Genomic DNA, 25,052 nt, shown 5'->3' with positions numbered 1-25,052 from the left:
ATTCATTTATAGTTATAAGAGCATTTTACTACTTAAATTCTTACAAGAAAAATAACATTTTTCTTAATGTGAAGGTCCCTTGTCCTTAATATCACTAGTTTTACTGGAAAATAAAACTGTTATATCAACACTTTCATTTTTATTTTCAGTTCTCTTAGGAACTCTCATGTTACAGAGGAGCAGACTGCTACTTTATATATTACTCACACACCTATGAGGTACCCATTCTTATTCTAATTTCATAGATAAACGAACAGAGCCTCAAAAAGGTTAATTAACTTGACCAAAGTCACACAGCAAATAAGTGGTAAAGTTAACACTGATACTAGGTTGCCTAGCTCCAAATCCAGGAGACTTTCTATAACGTCATACTACTCACTTGAAAAAGTGTATTTTGGTTATTCACTTTCAAATAGCCACTCTTGTCTTCTATGCCCCTCAAGCATCATGATAATCCACAAATGGTATCATTTAAAAAGACAGGTTGATCAAATGGTTTTAATGGCAGTACTTTCTTTTTAATAGAAATTCTAAGAATAAATTAATAAAATATCATTGGTGTGTGTGCGTGTGTGATATGTTGCAAAGTGAATCAGGGATGGTTATTCTATGAACAACATTTATCTAAATGGACAAATAACTTTCCATTATGTCACCCACGCATTCTTTCCCTCATGATGTTTATATCTCGTACTTCAACTTTCCAAAGGGAAAGTGTCTTATGTCAGGCTAGTTGTACAAACATGGCTTTCTCAACTTAAAAGCATATATGGAACTTTGCAAGTAATCAATCACAGACTACTAAAATGTTCTCAGATTTGAGCCTTCTGTGCTATTCCAATTAAGGTGGATCCTTCTCTCCACCATGGGAATTGCACTACATAATTGATTACCAGGCACATCATGTAAACGGTTCTTAGAAACTGCAAACAGCCCATTATGGAGAATGCACCTTATGAAGAAAGGTCATATTAGAATCTCACCCTGGTAACTAATTGCATCAAATGTACAGTACATCAATAGGCACATAGACTAGGAAGCAGCGTTTTCCAATTAAGTGAATCAGTTCGACCTTCTGAACTATAAATAAACTGCAGCAACAGCTCCTGATTAGGCTTAAAGAGTCCAACTTCCGACTCAAACAAATGCCTCAAAATTTAAGCATACTTAGAAAGTTAATCCTGTAAAGAGTCAATGAACGGATTTAAAGTTTCAGCATTTATGCCTTGGACCTGAGTTTTCTCCAATTTCTGCAGTGCAGGCAGAATGGTAATGGTATCCTTCTAAATAGATAAACAAACCCTGAATTAGTTTTACCCTCCCTCAGGATAACTAATTTAACAGGAGCAAACCCATTTTCAAAACAGAATAAAATATTTGCTTCCCTAAGTAATTACAGGGCTTGGTTGGACTACTGCCACTACATAAAAATATGCAATTAACTATTCTCAGTGGAAACTTAAAGTACTTGTCAAAAAACATATTTTGACCCTTATTTATTTCTATCTGATGTCCATCCCAGAACAAATTCAAAACCCATTCACCCAATTTAAATCTGAACTTAAAATCCAATCCAGTTATTTAACACCATTATACTTAGTAACAAGGCTGACACTGCTAACCCACCTTCAAAAGAAAGTCCACTTGAGCTATTCTTCTAGTGTTGGTAATGGACTTCCATAACCTCTCTAAGCATTAGTTTTCTCATTTGTAAAATGAAGGACTTGGAATAAATAAGTGTGAAGCTTCTTATAGCTCTTCCACTTCTATGTATTTCTGTATGTACATGGACTACCAAAGTGCAGGCATTTTTTAATCAGATAGAAATGATTACTTTTCAGCAATATTAATTGGAATTTTAAGAATTTATGGAAGAGAAATGATAAACAAAAAAGAGTATAAATTCTCTCAAGTCAAATAAGTAATGCCTAGTATACTTTCCTATGAGTAAGAAAAGAGATGTAATAATTAGGGATACAAGCTCATTTTATATGCAGATAATTTTAGAATTTTTATATGAATCTTTGAATTTCTCAAAATATCTTTGAATAGCTATGTAAGCTTTTTCAATTTATATTAAAGTCCGGCCTCTGATAGGAGTTGGCAGAGACTCAGTTTCTACATATAATTTTCTCTTTTAGTTATGCAGGAACACTGCAAACAACAAGCTGTACTTAGAAATTTCTCATATTAAGTTCTATCGTTTAAATTGGTGAGATCTTCACTTATTGGATTTAATAGTTCCAATTATTCCAAGGCAGGGAGAGGGGAAGAAATATCTTCTTTTACCAAAATCTTTGGTTAAATACACAGAGTATTTATTTCAAGCTTTGAGAAAATATAATGTGAGATTGATAGTCAAAATTGATCTTCATCCCATGAAGGTGGAGATTCAAAATTGTGTTTGACTGGTGTAATGGCTGGAAAATGAGCTCATCATCTAATATTCTTGGGTGAAATATTGGCTTTTGATAATATGTTTCCCTCCAGTTTTGTACATATTATAAAAGTACTTACCATGACATGCATAAATGTCTGAAGTGAAACTATGAAGTTTCACTATCTCTTTACTTTTTTCTCCATTTATGTACTTTTGTGTGCCCCTGGGGCACTTTCATCCTCCAGATAGCACCATTTTTCCATCTTAAAGAAAGACAGCTGACAGGTAGATTCACATAGAAGCTCTTGTGACTTAATATGTTCTTCTTTCCAGAAGAATTAATATATTCAAAAGAGGGTTCAAGGGTGAACTCCAGTGGTTGAATTGCAATTAATAATATGCTACCCGAATAAATAAAGATACGTCTGATCAAAAGAATCTTCTGGGTACCCTTCTTATTCTGTAACACAGGCAGGTGGCTATTATTCTTTCTTCTCACAAGGCTCTGAGAAGGTGCTGAAATAATGTAAGCTCATAAGGGTTGGTAGTTTTATCCACTTTCTTTACCTCTTTTACTCAACACCCAGAACAGTTTCTGACACAGAGTAAGAACTCAATAAATACAAGTTAAACATATAAATACTTGCTGCCAAAATTCATGCATGTCAATCCATGGTTGGTAGGGACTGCAGAGACTTGGTTGTGAAACACATTATCTTGGGAACTCCAGATGTAAGTGGAAACTGGCTGCAGAAGTGTAATGAGCAAAGGTGGTAGAGACTGGCATGAGTGTACCAAAATCATTTTCTCTTTCTTCTGAGCAGAGAGCTACACTAAATTTTCCAGCCTCTCTTGCAGTTAGATATGGCCATGTGAGTGAGTTTTAGCTTCTTGATACTGGGCTGAAGTGATTTGGACAGCTGCCAGTTTTAGTTTTCCAAAACCTCCTGTAGGATCCTTTAAACTTTCTCTTCTTCCATGTCCGGATGAAAGAAGATCCAACAAAACACTCCAAGCCCTAGGACAAGACAGAAGGAGGCCGGGTGCTGAATGAAGGAAGGCTCCTGTTGAACAGGAGTGTCTGTGTTGAATTTTGTGTGGGCGAGGAATATTCATTATCACCTTTAATTATAGAAGGGAGCAGAAAGGACCATTCAGAGGAGCAGTGGTGAAGCAAGACAGAGCAACAGGAGCCAGGGCAGAGAGTCTAGAAACGTGGTTGGAAACATTGGTAGACTGGGGCACGTAAGAAGTGGACAAATAGGTTATGTAGAGTCAGAGTTTGATGCTAGGAGATGAGGAGAATTGGTCATCAGATCAGCAAATGAATGACTAGAACTGCCATGCTGTTATAATCATAAAAGATTGTCAATGAATGAAAGCTAAAGAACCATAACAGTGTGCTTGAGGGGAAAAATATTTAAAAATATTAATAAGACAGATGTTTGATGAGAATGGCACAGTAGTGACTTGACATATGTCTTTGAAATCAAAATTTGATCCTTATTCCCTAAGTTATCTGTTTTTCAACAAAAAGATGATGAAAAATAGAAAGGAAATAAAAGCAATCTGATGAAGTGCAAAGTCTACTTGGAAATAAACCACATAAAGATTGATTCTATTTTTTTATGCTAGAAAATTTAGCAATTTTAGATTAAAAGATTCACTGCTGCTACTGATGTGGAATAGGCTCCAGTTCCTAGGGTACCAGGCAAATGCTTTAAGAGAAGAGGAAGTCACCAGTCAGTTTGTCTGTGTGACTAGTTATTTAGGAATATAGTCTGGAAGTATCTGTGTGTGCTCTGAGATTCAAGAAGAACATGAAAAGTTAGAGGCCTCCCTACTAGAACAAAGGCAAACATAGAGACCACTCCTGTGAGTTAAATGCGTGCCTTCATTGCCGTTGGGGAGCTTTAGCTTTGTTATAGGCATTTCCTTTTTTCTGGAAAAAAAAAAAAAAGGCATTTTAGGATTTTATTAAGTTGAGTTTTCAGGGATAGAGTGAAATAGAAGAGGAAATTTTTCCAATGAACTCTGAGGCAAATGTTTACTGAAGAACAGCCATTAATTAATCTGGAGACAATAAAACCCTTTTCCTGTCCTATCTCCAGTTAATAATGCATGACTAAAAGTTATGTTCTATCTGTAAATCAGGACAAACAACACATACCACAAACTTATTTCTCTCTCAAGTCCAATAGTTTGATATGTATGTTGTTTTAAAATTCCCACTTGGGGCTGCACATCTAATGTCATCTTTGAAAATATGCTAACAAGCTTGAAAGTATTGGGGCTTTTTAATACATTTTTATTACTATGAGAATTTTGAAAAATGAAATCTGATGCTTCTTACTCAGAACATAAGGTGAATGCAGAATAGGAAATAAGAGTGTGGTAACAGTATTTATCCCACATGGTAGGACTGTCTTAATTCATTATATAGCATAGAATACTTTTTCTTTCACTTATGACATAATTATTTTTATGTTGCTTGCATATTTTTACATGAGAATGTGTTTTTCTCAAGAATATTTTATATAGTCAAACTGACTCTGGGGAAGATGGGCTGGGATAGCCCATTAATAATGTGTGAGGAGCTCTGACATTGCCTTCCAAAATGTAACAGACCATTAGAAATAGTATTGAGGCGAAGCTCTAAAATTTTAAGGAAGATATTTTTGAACTCTGGGAAGAACTTGTTAGTAGAAAATTAACTCATCATTTGGATGTATAATAAGTTGGTTCAAATAAATTGGGCTCATTTAAAAATACCACCAATGCTGACAATTATGAGTTATAAATTCATGAACTTATCATAACCAGAAACTTAGGGACACACTGAATACTATACCTCAAGACAGTCCAGCTAAGCTACTAAATGCCTTTGTAAATTGGATAAGTTCCTGAATCCCACTGAGACCTGTCTCTACATAGTAAAAAGGAAAAGTTAAATTAGGCTTGTGTTTTTCAAAATTTGATGAATTAGAGTTTTATAAACTGGAGACTTTGTGGGGAGAATACTGGTGTGGTAGTGGAATCTAAATTGAATGGCCAACTGTCATAACAGGAATTAATATAACTTTTGGTTATCTCATGCCATCAGTGATTCTAAGAATAAAAAATAGGATTTCTGATGAACCCAATGGTTTTCTTCTTACCTTAGAAAATAGTCATCATAAAGATATAGAAGGTGCAATTTAAAGTGAGGGTAAAGGATAAATCCGATTGATTATCTTAAGTCTAGTTGTCATCAGAGATGAGATCAGAAAGGAAAGCACTATGAGCAACATTGGAATGGTTTCCCTTGGTGAGGGGTCTTCCATATAACCTCAATAGGGGAAAACTTTACCAGTCATAGAAACCTTCACTGTGGCACCCGTGGTTTAGAATGTTTCAGAAACATCTGGGCAACATTCTGGGAGGAATTTTGTAGAGGAAAGTAACAACGGAAGCAGGGATTCAATCAGACAGAAGTAAACAGAGATGCAAATTCCAGTTGTGCTTATTTAAACAGGCATTTCCAGTCACAATGGTAATGGTATTATCATCTATGGCAATCAGCTGAGACTGAGAGAGGAGTAGAAAGTTAACTTTATGGCCTGCAGTGATATGGAGTGATGTCTTTCAGATGACATTAGTGGCAACAGCAGAAAGACTGGCAATTGCACTGGTGCTCTGGTAAGCAGTTCCAGTTTGTTGATACTGTCAGATTTGGTAGAGGTTGTGAGTTATAGGATGCCTGATCTACTTCAGTTATAAATGGTGCAGGATGCCTGGTTTGCTCCAGTTATAAGTGGTGCAGGCCTTATTAGCGGTTTCAAGAATGAAGATGGTGGAACTGTTGGGAAGCAGCATTCAAGGATTAGTGTTGGTGTGGATCATTTGGAGACTCCTGGAGCATGGGTGAGGGGAGTTCTGGTGATAATCATGGAGAAAATCGTTCTGTTGGTGGAGGGAGACATGCTGTTAGGAGAATGAAACAGCATTTGTTGTTGCTATAAAATTAATATACCTACATTGAAATCCGCATGGGCAGAGTCATACATGATTTATCTAAATGGCTAATGATGTATCAAGACTTGATGGAACACTGCCTTCTGGTATTAGTAGATATGGCAGAACCTGAATCTGAGTTTCACATTAAAAATGTGTCATTATTTGTTATTATGTATTTTTTGTTTCAATTGTACAACTCCTAAAATACAATCAGTGAAGAAACCAAAAAGCCAGTATGTAGTTTCTTAGCCTTAATTTTCTTATATAAACTATCAGTCAAGATGGAGACGGCTTTTGCATCAAAGGACTACAATCAAACAGCTAGAATTCTGATTCCAGCTATGATAAAGTAACTAAAATTAGACTAGCATTCATACCATTAAACAACCAAAACCCGAACACATTATATGAGGAAATTGATCTCTGAGAGAAGAGAAATTTGTGGGACAATCCCATGATACCTTGCTCCACCTGGGGACAATTTCCCGTGTGGAATGAGCATCAGAGACCATCTGGGCTGAAGGGCCAAAGATCAGAGTTAGGAAGATTGAAGTGATGAGAATTTGCAAGGAAGGAAGCATACTATGAAAGAAAATTCAATGGGGCCAGGGAGGAAGATTTAAATGAAGTTACTTTCAACTTCTTTGGTGAATGTTGAGCTATGAATGCAAAGATTCATTCATTCTCATACTTGTGCCAGCCACTCTTAGTTAAACACACAGTTAACGTGACTGGTACGAGTTTGGAAAAGGAAAAATGACATTTGAAGTTATGCAGTGCTAGGGGACTTTTTATTTTCCTGTGGCCAAGTTTTATTTATTTTCTTTTTATTTTTACAACTGTTATTTTTAGCTTCATGGGGTTCTGCAGGTTTGTTACATGGATAAATTGTGTGTCATTGAGGTTGAGGGTACAAATGGTCCCATCATTAAGATGGTGATCATGGTCCTTGATAGGTAGTTTTTCAACATTCACTTCCCTGCCACCCTTCCCCCGCTAGTAATCCCCAGTGTCTATTATTTCCATTTTTATGTCTGTGTGTACTCAATGTTTAGCTCCTACTTATGTGTGAGAACATGCAGTATTTGGTTTTCTGTTCCTGCATTAGTTCACTTAGGATAATGACCTCCAGCTTCATCCACGTTGCTGCAAAGGCCGTGATTTCATTCTTTTTATGGCTGTGTAGTATTCCATGGTGTATATGTACCACATTTTCTTTACTCATTCTACTGTTGCTGGGCAATTTAGGTTGATTTCAAGTTTTTGTTATCATGGATACTGCTGCAGTGAACATACAAGCGCATGAGCCCTTTTAGTAGAACAATTTATTTTCCTTTGAATATATACCCAGTTATGGGAATGCTGGGTTGAATGGTAACTCTGTTTTAAATTCTTTAGGAAGTTTCCAAACTGCTTTCCACAGTGGCTGAACTAATTTACATTCCCACCAGCACTGTATAAGTGTTCCCTTTTGTCTGCAACCTCGCCAACATGTATTTGTTGGTTTTAATTTTTTAGTAATAGTCATTCTGACTGGTGTGAGATGTTATCTCATTGTGGTTTTGATTTGCATTTCTCTAATGATTAGTGAGTGATGTTGAGCATTTTTTCATATATTTGTTGGCTGCATGCATGTCTTCTTTTGAGAAGTGTCTGTTTATGCCCTTTGCCTTTTTTTTTAGTTGGGTTATTTGCTTTCGTTTGTTGGATTGTTTAAGTTCCTTATAGACTCTGGATATTAGACCTTTTCAGATGTGTAGTTTCTTAATATTTTCTCCATCCTGTAGGTTGTCTGTTTACTGTGTTGATAAATTTCTTTGCTGTGCAGAAGCTCCTTAGTTTAGTTAGGTCCTTTATTTTTGTTTTTGTTGCAATTGCTTTTAAGGACTTAGCTAAAATACTTGCCATGGCCAATGTCCAAAATGATATTTCTTAGGTTGTCTTCTAGGATTTTCATTGTTTAAGATCTTATAGTTAGGTCTTTAGTTCACCTTGAGGTGTTTTTTTTTTTTTTTTTTTTTTTTTTTTTTTTTTAACATATAGTGAAAGGTGGGGATCCAGTTTCATTCTTCTGCCTATGCCTAGCCAATTATCCTAAGTACTAGGGTACTTCTGAGAACAAGTCCTGCTGGAATGGTGAGATATTTCATAACCTACTGGCATCCAGTTGAGATGCCAGAAAGGCTGCACAATGGAAGTTTGGATTACCTTATAGTAGATAAACGATATAAGTTTTTTTAACTATTTCTCTAAATTTATTTTGAAATTGTAGAAAAAATAACAAGAGTAACTGTTGATGTGTATTTATTATAACCAACATAGAGGTTTAGGAATTATAATAAGTTTAACAGATAACTTGGAATAAAGTTACTATATCAAAAAATTCACAGCAAAAATTAGAAGATTCTACATTAGATTTAGATATGGTTTAGCTGTGTCCCCATCCAAATTTCATCTTGAACTCCCACATATTGTGAGAGGGACCCGGTGGAAGGTAATTGAATCATCAGACAGGTCTTTCTCATGCTGTTCTTGTGATAGTGAATAAGTCTCATGAGATCTGATAGTTTTAAAAATGGGAATTTCCATGCACAAGCTCTCTTTTTGCTTGCTGCCATCCACGTAAGATGTGACTTGCTCCTTCTTGCCTTCTGCCATGATTCTGAGGCCTTCTAAGCCATGTGAAACTGTGAGTCCAATTAAACCTCTTGCTTTGGTAAATTGTCCAGTCTCAGGTATGTCTTTCTCAATAATGTGAAAATGGACTAATATAGTAAATTGGTACCACTATGGGGCACTGCTGAAAATGTGAAAGCAACTTTGGAACTGGGTAACGGGCAGAGGTTGGAACAGTTTGGAGGACTCAGAATAAGGCAGGAAAATGTGGGAATGTTTGGAACTTCCTAAGGACTTGTTGAATGGCTTTGTCCAAAATGCTGATAGTGATATGGACAATAAAGTCCAGGCTGAGGTTGTCTCAGATGGAGATGAGAAACCTGTTGGGAACTGGAGCAAAGATGACTCTTGCTATGTTTTAGCAGACTGGTGGCATTTTGTCCCTGCCCTAGAGATTTGTGGAACTTTGAACTTGAGAGAGATGATTTAGGATACCTGTCGGGAAAAAAATTTCTAAGCAGCAAAACATTCAAGAGGTGTCTTGGGTGCTGTTAATGTCATTCAGTTTTATAAGGGAAACAGAACATAAAAGTTTGGAAAATTTGCAGCCTGACAATGTGATAGAAAAGAAAATCCCATTTTCTGAGGAGAAATTCAAGCCTGCTGCAGAAATTTGCATAAGCAACAATATGCATATGCATAAGCATAACCGAATGTTAATTTCCAAGATAATGGGGAAAATGTCTCCAGGGCATGTCAGAGGTCTTGACAGTAGCCCCTCTTGTCACAGGCCCCAAGGCCTAGGAGGAAAAAGTGTTTTTTTGGGTCAGGCCCAGGGTCCCCGTGTGGTGTGCAGCCAGGGACTTGGTGCCCTGCATCCTAGCTGCTCTCGCTGTGGTTGAAAGTGGTCAACATACAGCTCAGGTTGTTGCTTCAGAAGGTCCAAGCCTCAAGCTTTGGCAGTTTCCATGTGCTGTTGAGTCGGCCAGTGCATAGAAGTCAAGAATTGCAGTTTGGAAACCTCTGCCTAGATTTCAGAGGACGTATGGAAATGCCTGACTCTCCAGGCAGGAGCTTGCTGCAGGGATAAGGCTCTTATGCAGAATCTCTGCTAGGGCAGTGCAGAAGAGAAATGTGGGGTTGGAGCCTCCCACACAGAGTCCCTACTAGGGAACGGCCTAGTGGAGCTGTGAGAAGAGGGCCAGCATCCTCTAGACCCCAGAATGGTAGATCCACTGACAGCTTGTACTGTGTGCCTGGAAAAGCCACAGGCATTCAACACTATCCCAGGAAAGCAGCCAGGAGGGAGGCTGTACCCTTCAAAGCCACAGGGGTGGAGCTGCCCATGACCATGAGAACCCACCTCTTGCATCAGAGTAACATGGATGTGAGACATGCAGTCAAAGGAGATTATTTTGGAGCTTTAAGGTTTGATTGCCCCGCCGGATTTTGGACTTGCATGGGGCCTGTAGCCCCTTTGTTTTGGCCAATTTCTCTCATTTGGAATGGCTGTATTTACCCAAGGCCTGTACCCCCATTTTATCTAGGAAGTAACTTACCTGCTCATAGGCAGAAGGGACTTGCCTTGCCTTGGATGAAACTTTGAATGGTGGACTTTTGAGTTAACACAAAAATGAGTTAAGATTTTGGGGGACTATTGGGAAGAAATGACTAGTTTTGAAATGTGAGGACATGAGATTTGGAAGGGGGCAGGGGCGGAATGAAATGGTTTGGCTGTGTCCTCACCCAAATCTCATCTTGAATTTCCATGCTTTGTGGGAGGGACCCCGTGGGAAGTAATTAAATCATATGGGCACGTCTTTCCTGTGCTCTTCCTGTGGTAGTCAATAAGTCTCATGAGAGTCAATGGTTTTAAAAAGAAGAGTTCCCTTGCACAAGCTCTCTTTTTGCCTGATGCCATGCATGTAAGATGTGACTTGCTCTTTCTTGCTTTCCACCATGATTCTGGCGCCTCCTCAGCCACGTGAAATCGTGAGTCCAGTCAAACTTCTTTCTTCTGTAAATTGCCTGGTCTCAGGTAAGTCTTTATCAGCAGCATGAAAATGGACTAATACAGATTTCAAGAATGCAAATTTCAGATCAAATATTTGCAAAGACATGGGCTAAAATTGAAATAATAAACTATAAATATAAAAATGGCATCGAGTTGTAACCATCAAACCAGGGAGTCAAAACTTTAAATAAAATCTAAAGAAAGAGAAGTGCAATAAAACAATGAGAGATGTTTTGAAATATATGAATGTGTTCTTATGTTTTATGCTTCCTTGTGACTAACCTTCCTTTTGTTCAGACAGAGGCATCTAATGCCTCAGGGAGTATAAGATTTTTAGAACAAGAATTAAATGAGAAAGAAAAAGACATCATTCAGACTTTTAATTTCAAGTATCTCAAGTTTACTATATGTTATCATGTTGAAATTCAGGGATTGTTGAAATTGATAAAAGTTGTTTTATCTCCAAACCAGACCTGTCATATGTGTTGGTTCAGGTTGTGCCTAGCCCATGGGTATCAAGGAATACTACTCATGTCACTGACTTTATGCCTTTAAGATTGTTCTGTATTAGAAACCATGAAATTGCCAATATCCCATTGTTTTAAGCTATAAAAATGGAAAGTTTATGCAATTGAAGTTAGTGTTACATTTTAACTTTGTTCACTCTATGTTTGGGCAATGCATAGGTTTATTATGAAAATTCCTTGCACATGATATTAAAAGGTCTTATTGTAGTAAAAGTGATTTATGACAAGAAGTTTTCTTGTCATAATATAGAAGTAAAATGTCTTATTCTTGCAGAATTTATATATTAATATACCATTCTGTTTTGACTGATGGAGGAGGAATGCGTTTGATAGCAAAACTTGTTAATCTAACAAAATTCAAAATAAAGCTGTGTTACTACACAAGAATGTCATCTTTTTATTTCCTTGAAATTAAAAGAAAAAAAATTTTGTAGTAAATGAGCCAGAAAAGTCGACATATAATATTGCTCTTTATATAACATGCCATTTATGTATAGGACTAAAACATTGCAGAGTTTACAATGTAAGTGGACAAGTAACTTAGTCACATAAATCACTATTTAATAATTAATAATCACTGATTATCAATAATCACAAAATGAACATTGCATAGATATAAATGATCATAATTATAGTTATAAATTATCAGCTAATTGTCTTGCTCGGTTGTTTTGGAGCAATTTTTCTTTTATTGTTGTGAAAATTTTGTTAGTATAAAAATTGCCTATTATTGAAATTTATGAGTTTATCATGCACTATTCTTTTAAATTCTTACACATTGTAAAATGGTTTCTAAGCTATTATATATTATTTTCTCCACATGTCAGGATAAGAAGATAAGTTTTAGAGAACAAAATGGAAAGCCATCAGAAAAGTAAATGAAAGAAAATCTTTTGAATCATTTGAATACATTTTTGAAGAAAATAGATGGAATGCTATAAAAAGGACAAGATTTCTGAGCCATTATATTCAGTATAATGTAGCACTAATATGTCATTGATGGAGAAGGATATGAATTTAGCTTCTACCTTTATGTCAGCCATAAATGATAAAACTGAAGAAAAACTAAGAGAAAATATACATGAAAAATCCATTAACCAAATGTATTTTCTGAAGATCTGGATACCTGACAATGTTATCTGAATATTAAACAATGGAAAAAATTTAAATTGCCAAATGACAGAAAATACTTCAAAAGCATTAATGAGTTCTTCCAAATTCTTAAAAATATAATAGATTCTGGTTACTTCATTACAAACCAAGTATTTTATATATTTTTATACTACAAATTAGGTGTAGATAGAAAATATTCACCCAAAGACTGAGAAGGTGGATATTGCATGAAAAAATAGGCAGCATTTATTAAATTGTCTTGGTAAACATGAAGAGAGCAAAAATAATGGTAAGTATTCAAAATAGAAATCTGATAAACTATTGAAGCTTTCTAAACAGAGAGTAAGTTAGAGCAAGAAGGATGTTGGCAAGGATTTTAGAACAAATTATATGCACTATTTATTTTTCACTAAAGCAATGACTAGTGTTCAAAGGATAATCCAGGAAGTTCTATGATATATCATGGGATTTTCTTCTATTGCAGAAAGTCTATCAAAACAAATATTTTTGGGCACTTTATTCAGTAAGAGTCATAATCTTAGAAGGATCATAGGCCTTCTTAGTAGAGTACTTAAAGAAAAATAAAACCAACTTACATTAACACAGAAAAAGTAATTTGAGATTTCAGAGATACAACAATGCTGCCATATCATTGGAAAAGAGGATAGAAGATCTTCAAAATAGTTCAAAGGATTGTACATTTCTTGTTCTGTGAATTCTCTGAATTTGATGGTAATGAAGTAAAAAACTTTATTGATTCCAATATATTTTTTAAAATTTTCAGCTTAAATAAATATTGAAGTATACTAAATTTGAAACCATTGTCAAAATGGCAATGGAAAAGTCAAAGTGATGCCTTCATGTCACAGAACACTTATTAAAGGATATTACTTTAATGATTTTTTTTAAGAAATTGTCATTGTGTGAATAAAGATCTAGATTCTATGGTGCAAAAAAAGATATATTTTAAAAATATATACTTTTTACATTTCTTTGGTCTGTACTAAAAATTTAAGCAACATTAATGCATGAACAGAAACCAAAATATGAAAGCCTCTGAAATCATTGAAGAGATTATGAAATTCTTTGAAGAAACCAATTTGTTGATGTTTATAAATATATTAATGCTAAATAAATTACACATTATTGTTACACCAATTTACCCAATTCAAAACACACTAGAAAAAGAATAAAGAGACTCCATTTGACTGTAAAGCTCACAGCACATCCATGATTGAAATATAATTTCAAAATTATTCTTTCCATTAAATATAATTTCTTCCTTAAAAATAAGCATATAATTTCTTCCTTAAAAATAGCATTTGCTAACTGGGCGCAGTGGCTCATGCCTGTAATCCCAGTACTTTGGGAGGCCGAGGTATAATTCCAGCTACTCGGGAGGCTAAGGCAGGAAAATCCCTTGAACACAGGAGGTGGAGGTTGCAGTAAGCCAAGATCATGCCACTGCACTCCAACCTGGGTGACAGAGTGAGACTCTGACTCAAAATAAATAAAATAAAATAGCTGTATGAAAATAATTAGATTTTGTGTTTTAAATGGCATATATATTTACCAAAGAAGACAAACACAGTAAGAAATATGCTATTGATAATATCTCTATTCTTGAAGACTGAAATACTTAAATTTTATAAAATCTAGTACAGCTTCCATTACAGTTTTGAAATATATTTAGACACAAATGTCTTTGACACCCTTTAAAATACCTTTGTAGCATCCCCCCCAACTATATTAATGTTGCAATGAAGAAAGTAGTTATTAGTAAAATATACTAAAAATTACTAAAAGTTCAACATGTCACATGGCTTAAATCCAGCCATAATTTTTAAATAGGAAACAATTACTGGAGCAAATACACATGTAAATTCTAGTAAACTCTTTTATTTCCATGAAAACAAGGCATATAAGTAATTTGTTTACCACAAATTATTTGTTGGTCATCCTAATGACCTTAAATTTTAACAATTTTAATTAAAATTTCAAAGTTGTTATTTTTGAATTTCAAATCATATAATTTGTACAAAGTGATTTTATATTTCTTTTCACTGTTAGTGTTAAGAAATTTAAAAAATATACTAACCTTCACTCATTTTTTTCACTTGAGTAAAAGTGATTTTTTACTTATTTGCCCACAGCCATTCTACTCCAGATACTTCCTTTACCATTTCAAGAGCCTTGCCTGGGGGACTCAAATCAGAATTTTATTGTAAGTCATATGGTAGATGATATGATATTTAATATAAGGAAAGACAAAGAGATGAAGGAGAAAGTGCTGTGCATTGTAAATGGAGCCAGAAGAAGGGTGATTTATGAGAATGTTTCCTGAGATCATCACTGAAATAAGAAGAGAAAAGAGAGTTCCATTGGAGAGCAGAAAAAAAAGTATGGTATTACATTTGATTTTTTAAATTTATTGTGTATTTTACAAACAAAACAACAAGAAGGCTTAAAGCTTTGTTAGCCCGTTTGAAAACTGGGATAGACTAAGTTACTTTTAGTGGCTTATTGAAGGTCCCATCACACTGCCTCATTCTTCCCATTACTGAGTGGGAATTGGGGATCTGTATTAGAGACTAGATACATTTCTGATAAAAACACAACTTACAGGCTGGGCGCGGTGGCTCCTGCCTGTAATCCTAGCATTTTGGGAGGCTGAAGTGGGTGGACTGCTTGAGCTCAGGAGTTCAAGACCAGGAGACCAGCCTGGGGAACACGGTGAAACCCCATCTCTTCTAAAAATACAAAAAAATTAGCCAGGTGTGGTGCCGTGCACCTGTAATCCCAGCTACTCAGGTAACTGAGACAGAAGAATCGCTTGACCCCTGGAGGCAGAGGTTGCAGTGAGCCGAAGATTGCGCCATTGCACCCTAGCCTGGTGACAGAGTGAGACTCTGTCTCAAAATAATAATAATAATAATAATAATAATAAATTTACACATTTACCCATCTGAACTGTAGGGTATAAATTTAAACTCATGCTACACTAACATTTACTTAATAACTATTATGCTGTTAAGATGTGCTAAGGATTTTATACCTATTCATTTAATATTGAAAAAAATTCATGAGGTGGATTTAGGGAGATTAAGCAAATGCCCAAATCATAGAATATCATTTGCCTGGTCAAATACTTGTGTTCTTTGCACTTTATACTGCATCTTAATAACCAAACATTGTTTGCATTTATTTCTGGAGAAGGTATAGATGACGATGAAGGAGGAGAAGGGGAAGAGAGGAAGGCCCTGCCACAAAGAGGGTGAGATGGAGAAAAATGAGAGAGGTGGATAGAGGGAGGGAAAGGAAAGAAGGTAAGAAGGTAAAGAGGAAAGGAAGGAGGGAAGAAGAGAGAGAGGGAAGGGAGAAGGAAGGAAAGAAAGAGGGCAAGGAGGAAACAGCCCCACTACTTGCAGTTAGAGGTATAAATATTAAAGAGAAGGACCTGAAGAGATCAGAACAACTCAAATTTCTTTTGTGACTGTCCACTCAGACAAAGCAAATGATGTCTGGAATGAAAGAGAAAAGCAAATACATCTCAAAAGAATAAATGATTGGATTCTAAAGGTGAGTTTTAAAATTTCTCTTGCTCCATGATTGGACCCTGTTCTATGAGGTAATGTGTAGAAGAAATATTAGAGTAGCTTTTACGAATTATAAAGACTAAGAGAAATGCCAAAAAAGAAAAAAGAAAGTTGTAATTCTGATTTTCACCATGGTAATACAGGTCTAGAAAAAATAGCTTTATCAGATGGATTTATAACTGGTGGATAGTGTTCAAACAGTAAGGATGGATGGTTTGATTTCACACTGGAGGGGGACTTTTAGCACAGAAACAGTGAGTTTGTCTCTCAACATTTTATAGCAAATAGTCTACATTTTAAATAGTAATGAATTATGTGGAAGAAGGGACACAGAATTTTGCAAATCACACAAAACTGAAAGGGATAGAAAAACATTTCATGGTAAATACTAAATGCAAATTGATGTCAATATGTTGCTTTGATTAAGTAAATGTTAAAAAATAAACCATCTTGAACTTTATTTTAAAAAGGGACTTCCCAGATATAAAATAAAAGCTACGAGGCTTATACACGTGGGCTTTAAGATGACCTGAAGCTCAATATGAATTGTTATTGTCATGCGGATGCTGGTAAATCTACTTCGAGCCTCAACTTTATTAAAAAGAGACATATTTTCTCAAAAGAGAAAAATATGACTAGTTCTGTACACCATTCTTTCAAGGAGACAGAGGAAAAGAAACAAACAGGGTATATTTGGAGATAGTGACCAATCCAGGGTCAAAGCGAATTGCAGACCTTTGAGTAACCAAGCTTCATGTAGACTGCTCTCTTATGTTTAAAAGCCTGTAAGGTGAAAAGCCAACATGCTTACTCCATAGAAGCTCTAGTTCTGTGGAAATAGTGTTAATGCATAAAGAATGTGGAGAAACTGATTTTGACTTAAGGTGAGGCCATATTTCTCACAATCACAACTGATTGAATAGTAGGTTTCCCATCACAGAATGTCTTCAAATACAAGTTTGATGATCTATTGGGGCAAGGTATTTTATATCGCTCATTGCTTTTGTCACTTGTTCCCAAATAATCCTTGGCACAAATTAGCCACCAACAAATATTTATTGAATGATTAATTAAATAGAAAGGAGTTACTTATAACCAATATGTATAAAGCAGTCATTATTGGTTAAGGGTAGCTAATTTTCCAAAATGCTATAGTAGGAACAGTTATTTTTATTTTGTAGCTCAGAGGAATGAAGTTAACAAAGACAAAGTCATCATTTGTCCAAGTTATCCAGGAGATAAGTGGTTAGAGGCAGGATTCTAATTGCAGCCTATCTGTCTCAAGTGTTTCAAGATTCAGAAGGTGGTTGGCACAGAAAATTTATAAGGTTCTTTCACAAAACATTCCATTATATATGCCAACAAGAAGAGCTTGAATTTACCAACTATTAGTACATTAGAACCAATTTGTTCACTGTGTTTGTTAACATTCACATGGGGGGTAGGGATAAGGTCTTATTCTGTTTTGGGTGCCTAAAAGAAGTGTATGGAGATAGTACAAAGTGCATCCAAAGACAAATTACACTATTTTGTAATCTTGCCTGTTTTAAAATGCTCATTAGATTTTGATTAGTATTGCAGACTGAGCTGTTGAGGGCAGGTTTCATGTCTTATTAATATTTGCATGCTCTGAGAATTGCACAGTGACATGCAGCTGGAATGGTGCTGATTTGAATGGAAAACTTTCACTTGTTAAAAAAAAAAAAAACAAAAACCCTTGCTTATAGGAACTCTGAAATTTACTAGCAGCTTATCTTTAAGATTTATCTCAAAGTTTTTTCTAGAAAGTATTCCATGACTGGCTTGCATAACTACCTTTGATTGTTTGTTGTTTTAAAATTATTTATTACCCTGTGTTTCCTTATAAGAACACCACCGTGACTGATTGTAATACACTGTTTAATTATCTGCAAGCTCCCCCACACTAACCCCAAACACACACACAAGACTCTAAACTCTAATGTGATGGTGTGGGGATGGCAACCAAAGCAAAACCTCCATGAGACAAAGTTAAACAAGTAAGGCAAACTTTATTCAAAGCTATAGAGAGGGCAGAACTATTCAAACTTTATTCAAACTTTGTTCAAAGCTATGGAGAGGGCAGAACTCAGTCTGAGCTCCATTCTGCTGAAACAAAGGGCTAGAGAGTTCTTCAGAGCTGGCGTGGGGGTAATGATAGGCCATGATGGCTAATTGTCTTTACTCAAAGGAAAAGGTAAACTTTCTCCTGTCTTCATAACAGAAGGTAGTTTTGCAGCTTGGAGCAAGGTGGCTGCTTAAGTTAGGCTCTGATTTTTACCCTGCTCCACACAGAAATGAGACATAGAGACACCATCTTCCTTTATTGTATTTCAAAGGGATGGCTCTCAGGCCCTTAAGAAAGGCATTGTTTGGTTTTAAAATTGACAAGAGGCTTTCTAAAAGATTTACATCTCAAATGGGCAAATAAAAAATTTACAATGACAAGTTTTCTAAAGTAAATAATCTATTTTAAAAAAGAGGCAGGGGTTGGGGTGGGTGGCATTCAGGGGCCTAATGTCCGGAAGAAGCCTGTCTAAAGTTTAGTTAAGCTAAGGGCAAGGTTAAGGCCCTCTTGATCAGTGCACTGTAAACGTTGGATCGATAAACAAATAAATGAAGTTTATTCTTTAGGGTCATAATTTTAAATGTGCTAGTTAATTATAAGGTAATTGAAGCAAATTTAAAATAATATTTTGAAAACTTATTTTATGTCTCTCACCCATTTGATATTGTATTTTGTAGAAAATGTCACCCCCAAAAGATATTATATACAGAATATGTATAAACTTTAAACAAAATTAAAACGACTCCTTACAACTTTTCAACTAAGAACATAATTTATAAACTATTTACTGTGATACAGCACACAATGATATGTTAAAAGTCTTAAAAAAATTAAAATTATGCTTCCAGAAGCTATTGTATTTTCAACGTTTTGGTTTATTCTGAAGTCAAAAACAGGTACCAGACTCCGAAGCATTATGTATAAACTTCCTCTGCAGTAGCTGTGGCTATAAAATAGAAATAATAATGCTTTCTCTTCCTACCTTGATGGGTTGCTTATGAGGAGCAAATGGGAATGTGAAAACACTTTAGTATTGTAAAAATAAATGCAAGGAAATATTAAAATGATTAATGAACATAGAAAGTCGGTTATGAAAGTATTTTCATTTTCTTCACAATACCATCTAAGAATGTAATCAGAAATAGAGATCCAGGCTATCTCCTAAAACATGGAAAGTAATATTTGGTAATCATTGCTAAAAATAATTGGTAGGTCTGAGTTAAATAAAATGTTTAAATTCTTTTACATTAATAAAATTAAAATGTTTTTAAATATGTTGATTATTAGCATCGAAAAACATGATAATATATAGAAGAATAACCATCAGGGAGATAGAATCGAATGCTTGTTAAGATCACAGACTTTATTTAGACTCAGGTAATTTGTCTCCAAATCCCAGATCTACTACATACCAGGTTTATAAACTTGAACAAATTACATGAACTCTCTAAGCCTCTCTGGTTTCTCATCTGTGAAATAGGAAAGATATCTACCTCCCAGGGCTGCTGTAAGGCTCAAATGGGATGAAGTAGAAAAAACATTTAGCACAGTGATTGACCCATAGAAAATTCTCGAAAGCTTCAGAACACACACACACACACACACACACACACACAAATAGACATAAACATATATATAGCTATAATGCCCATCAGAGATAAACTGGATAAAAAAAAGGTGACAAATATACACCATGGAATACTATACAACCAAAAAAAAAAAAAAAAGGATGAGTTCATGTCCTTTGCAGGGACATGGATGAAGCTGGAAACCATCATTCTCAGCAAACTAACACAGGAACCGAAAACCAAACACCGCATGTTCTCACTCATAAGTGGGAGTTGAACAATGAGAACACATGGAGACAGGGAGGGGAACATCACACTCTGGGGCCTTTCAGTGGGTGTGGGGGTAGGGGAGGGATAGCATTAGGAGAAATATCTAATGTAGCTGACGAGTTGATGGATGCAGCAAACCACCATGGCACGTGTATACCTATGTAACAAACCTGCATGTTCTGCACATGTATCCCAGAACTTACAGTATAATAAAAAAAACCCTACCTATTAAATATATATAATACATAGTTATAATACATATAAGATATTACGTAGTTATGTAATATATAGTTATAATATATATATAGAATCCTAACCTGTGCAGATTAACTTTTGGTTCCATTCATTGGAACTTCCTGTGCTCTTGAAACAATTCCTTTTTTTGATTCAAGTGCCAATATTTCCCCTATAATCTTTATTAGACAATTATTTGGCATATAAATCTTTCTGTTTCACTGTTAGTGCAGAAATTTTAGCAAGCCCTATATAGTATACCATTAACTTTAAACTGCTTAAAATAAAGACACTTTATCAAAACACACTTGGAGTATGTATCAGAGGTACTGTAGTACAGAAGCAATGACACTGGATTGAGGTTTTTGAGCCTTCAGTTTATCATTTATAATCTGTCTTTAGAAAAGCTCCTTGTCTTCCAGAATCCCAGTTTACTGATCTGTGACCATTTAGATAATGAAAACCACCTGAAAGGATTATTGTAAAGATCAAAGGAGATAATACATTCTAAAACACTTTATAAAAGTAAAGTACTTGTTTAAGCTATCCTGCAGAAAAAGGATGAACTGACACCCAAAATTTGGTTTGGTTGTCAAGACTGACCACACACACACACACATACACACACACACACACACACACACACACACGCGCGCGCGCGCGGTATAAATATGATACATAATGAGGCTATCACGGGGAGAACAAAGCAGGCCTACCAAGCATGTCAGAAGTGGCTTAAGAGAGCAAGGAAAAAACATTAGCTTGGGGTTTCTGTGATGGGTAGGGGATGGTACTGGAGTGAGGGTCCCATGCAGGCACTGGTATGCATGCTTTGAACTTTACCCTGCACCAAAGGCAGTGCCTGTGATTTCTTCGCAACTTGTCTTGGGAGAGGGGAAGAGGGCATGGTGGGGCTCAAAAGATCTTACAGCCAAACATCCAAAATAAAGTGAATTTTATTACAGGGCTAATAAAGGATTTTATTTTTATTAAACTATCAATGCAAGTGTGGTGGTGTTGCTTGCTACCCAGCAGTCACTTCCTTCCCTCTTCCTTATGGACAGCACTGGCTTCCCACTATATGGGCTGAATGTGTGACCCAGCCAATGGGAGCTGAGTGGAAGTGAGCAGGAGGGTCACTAGGAATGATTTTACTCTCTAATGAAAGGAGATACATGGGAGCTAAATGATCCATTCCTTTAACATCAGGATATTTTTGTAATTCAAATTCATAATTGAGTAAACTAATACATTTTAGAGTTGCTCAGAAACATTTCTGCATGAATCCAAAATATCCATGTGTTCCAAAAAGACACTGTGCCACTTTACATAGAGAAAAATAAGTGAAAGTAAGTATTATATTTCTCTGTGAAAACTCATTTTAACAGCATTGTCTACTTCTTGATAATCAAAAGGTTTAATTGTTAATAATAAAGTACCTTGGTAAATAAAATAAAATGACTACCTTGACATCTGATAAATACAATTTGTAGAGTAGACACAAAATTTCAAATGATAGACTCTGGGTATGAAGGATTTTTTGGCAGTGATCAGTTTGGACATACTAATTTAAAGTGTGACTTTTTTCTTGGAGACTAAGCATTTTAAAAATGGGATTGCAGCAGGTAGAATGAAGTGACTCCCCAAAGATGTTATGTCAAAGGCCCAGAATGTGTGACTATGTTATATTACATCACAAAAGGGACTTTGCAGTCAGTGAGAGGAAGAGAGGTTTAGGTGGGAAGCCTTGCATTCTTCAGATGTTGTCACATATTTGTGTGCCTCATCCTCATCCTCATAATCTTAACCCTGAAGCCAGGGAGAAATATAATTATATGTAACTGGCTTAATGGTTACCCACCACCCCCCGAGCCAGCCTTATTGAGATGGTATCATGGAAATATAACTTTTGAATATTTGACAGTTTTCCAACCAAATGTTGTCACCTACAATCTCCAGAACTTACGGCAGTTGTTATAGCTTATTAATGATGGAGCATTATAATCACTATCTTTTCCATGATCTCTCAAAATCGCTATGTAAATTCAACAGCATGCACTTATTTTAATGTACTGAAGAGAAATGTATTATTTCCCTTATCTGTTAAAGCTCAGGAAAGTAAAGAACTGTAGATCTTTCTTCACTGTCAAAGTTCTAACATCACTTTTTAAAATTTATTTTCTAGTATTAATTATTGGAAAGATACAAGCAGTGAATAAAATAAAAAGTTTATTGTAACCTTTTTTTTGAATTTAAAAGTACCTCTTCTATTTTGGAAATTTTTTTAAATTTTTCTTGTTTTATTTGTTTGTTTATTTGTTTTATTTTTATTTATTTATTTTTGAGACAGAGTCTCATCCTGTCTTCCACACTGGAGTGCAGTGGAGAATTCTTTTTTATCCCACATTCCTGCCGACTCTTCTTCCACCTTCCCTCTTTCTCCTGTTTTTTTTTTTTTTTTTTCCTTTGAGACATTTGAGGGAGAAATGTTAAGAGCTGAAGTGCTGTTTTTCTGGTTGGTGGATGCAACTTCTAATGGGTATCCTTTGAAAATACATGGTGCTAATAAAAGTGGTAATGCATTATCGTATGTCCAAGGTTCTAGCTCTGATTTCTCCATCCCATCACCTGGCTAAGGGTCCCTCAATCCAGAAACTATAAGGAAACAGAAGTTATGAAATTCATTTTTTCCATTTATTTTTCTTATTTCTCCTTTCTCAAATTACATGCCAAAATTTATTAAATAAATGTTTAAAATTGTATGTTTCTTTTCAAGTAGACTAATTAAAGAAATGAGGTTGCCTTAGATTTTTCCTGAAGAATGGTCTCTGTCTCAGAGTCCATTTCTACGTATATGTAGATCATCTGATAGTTATATAGCAGCCATAAATAGCTGAAACATTATCAGATTAAACCTGTTTCTCAGATACAACTCTTGCTGGTAAATTGTAATTCTGAAACTATATCTATAGATTACAGTGACTGTCTTAGGATACCGTGAAACCTGACATCTTGTTTCATCATTTTGAGTTACTGATATCTTGCCTTATAGTCTTTGTCATTAACAATGAGATGAAGAAATCAATAACCGATTTTCCCTGCAGAAACCATTAATCTTATGAAATTAGTTCCCCCGATGTATTCTGAGAGAATTTGTGCCAAAATTACAAAATTGGGAAGTCTATATTATGTCAAAATTTATTCATGATGGAAAACTTTCTGATATTTGATTATTAAATGATTACTCTGCACTCTTTTTAAACTTTGAAATCTTTACTGTTAATTGCTATGTCTCCCATGCATGAAGCAAAGTGTTAGCATTTTATTGTCTGTAAACTTAAAGATGCTACATACTCTTATAAGCTATATTTTCTAGTTCTTACCTTCTAGGAGTTTTCACATTTTGTTTCTGTTATATACCATAAGAAAAAAAAAATGTATAGTATACAGCAATAGGAGTGGTGGAAAATGTCTCCAGGTATCTCATTTAAAATATCATTTATATTTAAATTATACTGTTGGCATGAGATTAGCATTTTGTTGCACAATGTTTGGTTTAAGGGACTAGGGAAAATTTGGGTGAAAGGATCTTTTCTGTAATGTTGAAGAACATTATTATATACTCAGAAGTGAAATTTGACTAACAGAAAAAATGTTTATAATTTGGATAGAAGTATTCTTACAATTTTAATCCAATAAATCAATATAGTTAAGTTCTATTGTAGGACTTATTCGCTTCTCTCTTAGGGCAGAACTAGTTATTTTGCATTTCTATCTTGTCTATTAGAATATTAGTAACTGAAGTGTATGTCATATATATTTAAGAGCAAGGAACAGATCTTCCACATATGAATGTGGAACTAAATTGAATATTGTAGAAGAGGAGAGGGAAAGATTGATAAAAGTTGGAAAACATAGACCAAAGTCAATTTATAGTACTCAGCATTGATTCTTGAAGCTCAAATGAACATTAAAAAAAATTGGAAATTGTCATACATAGTACCAAGAACCTCACTTATTAGTAAGTCTCCTCTCTAGCAGCTTCAACTTTTCAAAATCCAGATGCACTTGACATATGCTTCTGTGTCAAGCATCTTTTTGGGGAAATTACCCCTTCCTCATTCTTGGTCAATCAGGTTAATGTGGGGTTGATTCCGCTTTCTAGATCTAGGAATGAGAAAATCTTGTGCAAGGCCTATGCAATCATGGTACCTTCATGATACACTAATGACTTAGCAAAGTTGACTGAAATCCTACTCAAGGATTGTATAGCACTATCAAAAAGTAATATCCCTTTTGTTCCTGGGATTGTTTCCTGTGTGAAAACTTATGCCTTGAGCTACTGGTGATCATCATTGTCATCTCATAGGAAAATTTAGCCCAGAAAAGTGCCAACACAGAGGAAAGCAGAGCAGATTGATGGAAAACATTATGACTTGTCTGGAGATCATTCACTGAATTCCATAACCCATGCAGCCAGTTGCACTCCTAGGACGTTATGTTTATTGCATATGCAAATAGATGAAAACTGACCAATATTATAAAGGGAAATGAGCTCTGTCTTTTAAGTAACGTTCCTAAAATATGAAATGTACTGAATAGAAATAGATTGACTGTCAATGAGAATTTTCCTCCCAAGGCTGCAATGTTGG

Source organism: Theropithecus gelada, chromosome 5 (genome assembly GCF_003255815.1).
Source record: "Theropithecus gelada isolate Dixy chromosome 5, Tgel_1.0, whole genome shotgun sequence".
In the NCBI taxonomy this organism is placed as follows: domain Eukaryota; kingdom Metazoa; phylum Chordata; class Mammalia; order Primates; family Cercopithecidae; genus Theropithecus; species Theropithecus gelada.
The sequence above is the reverse complement of the archived record's forward strand: the minus strand, read 5'-3'. Positions refer to the sequence as shown.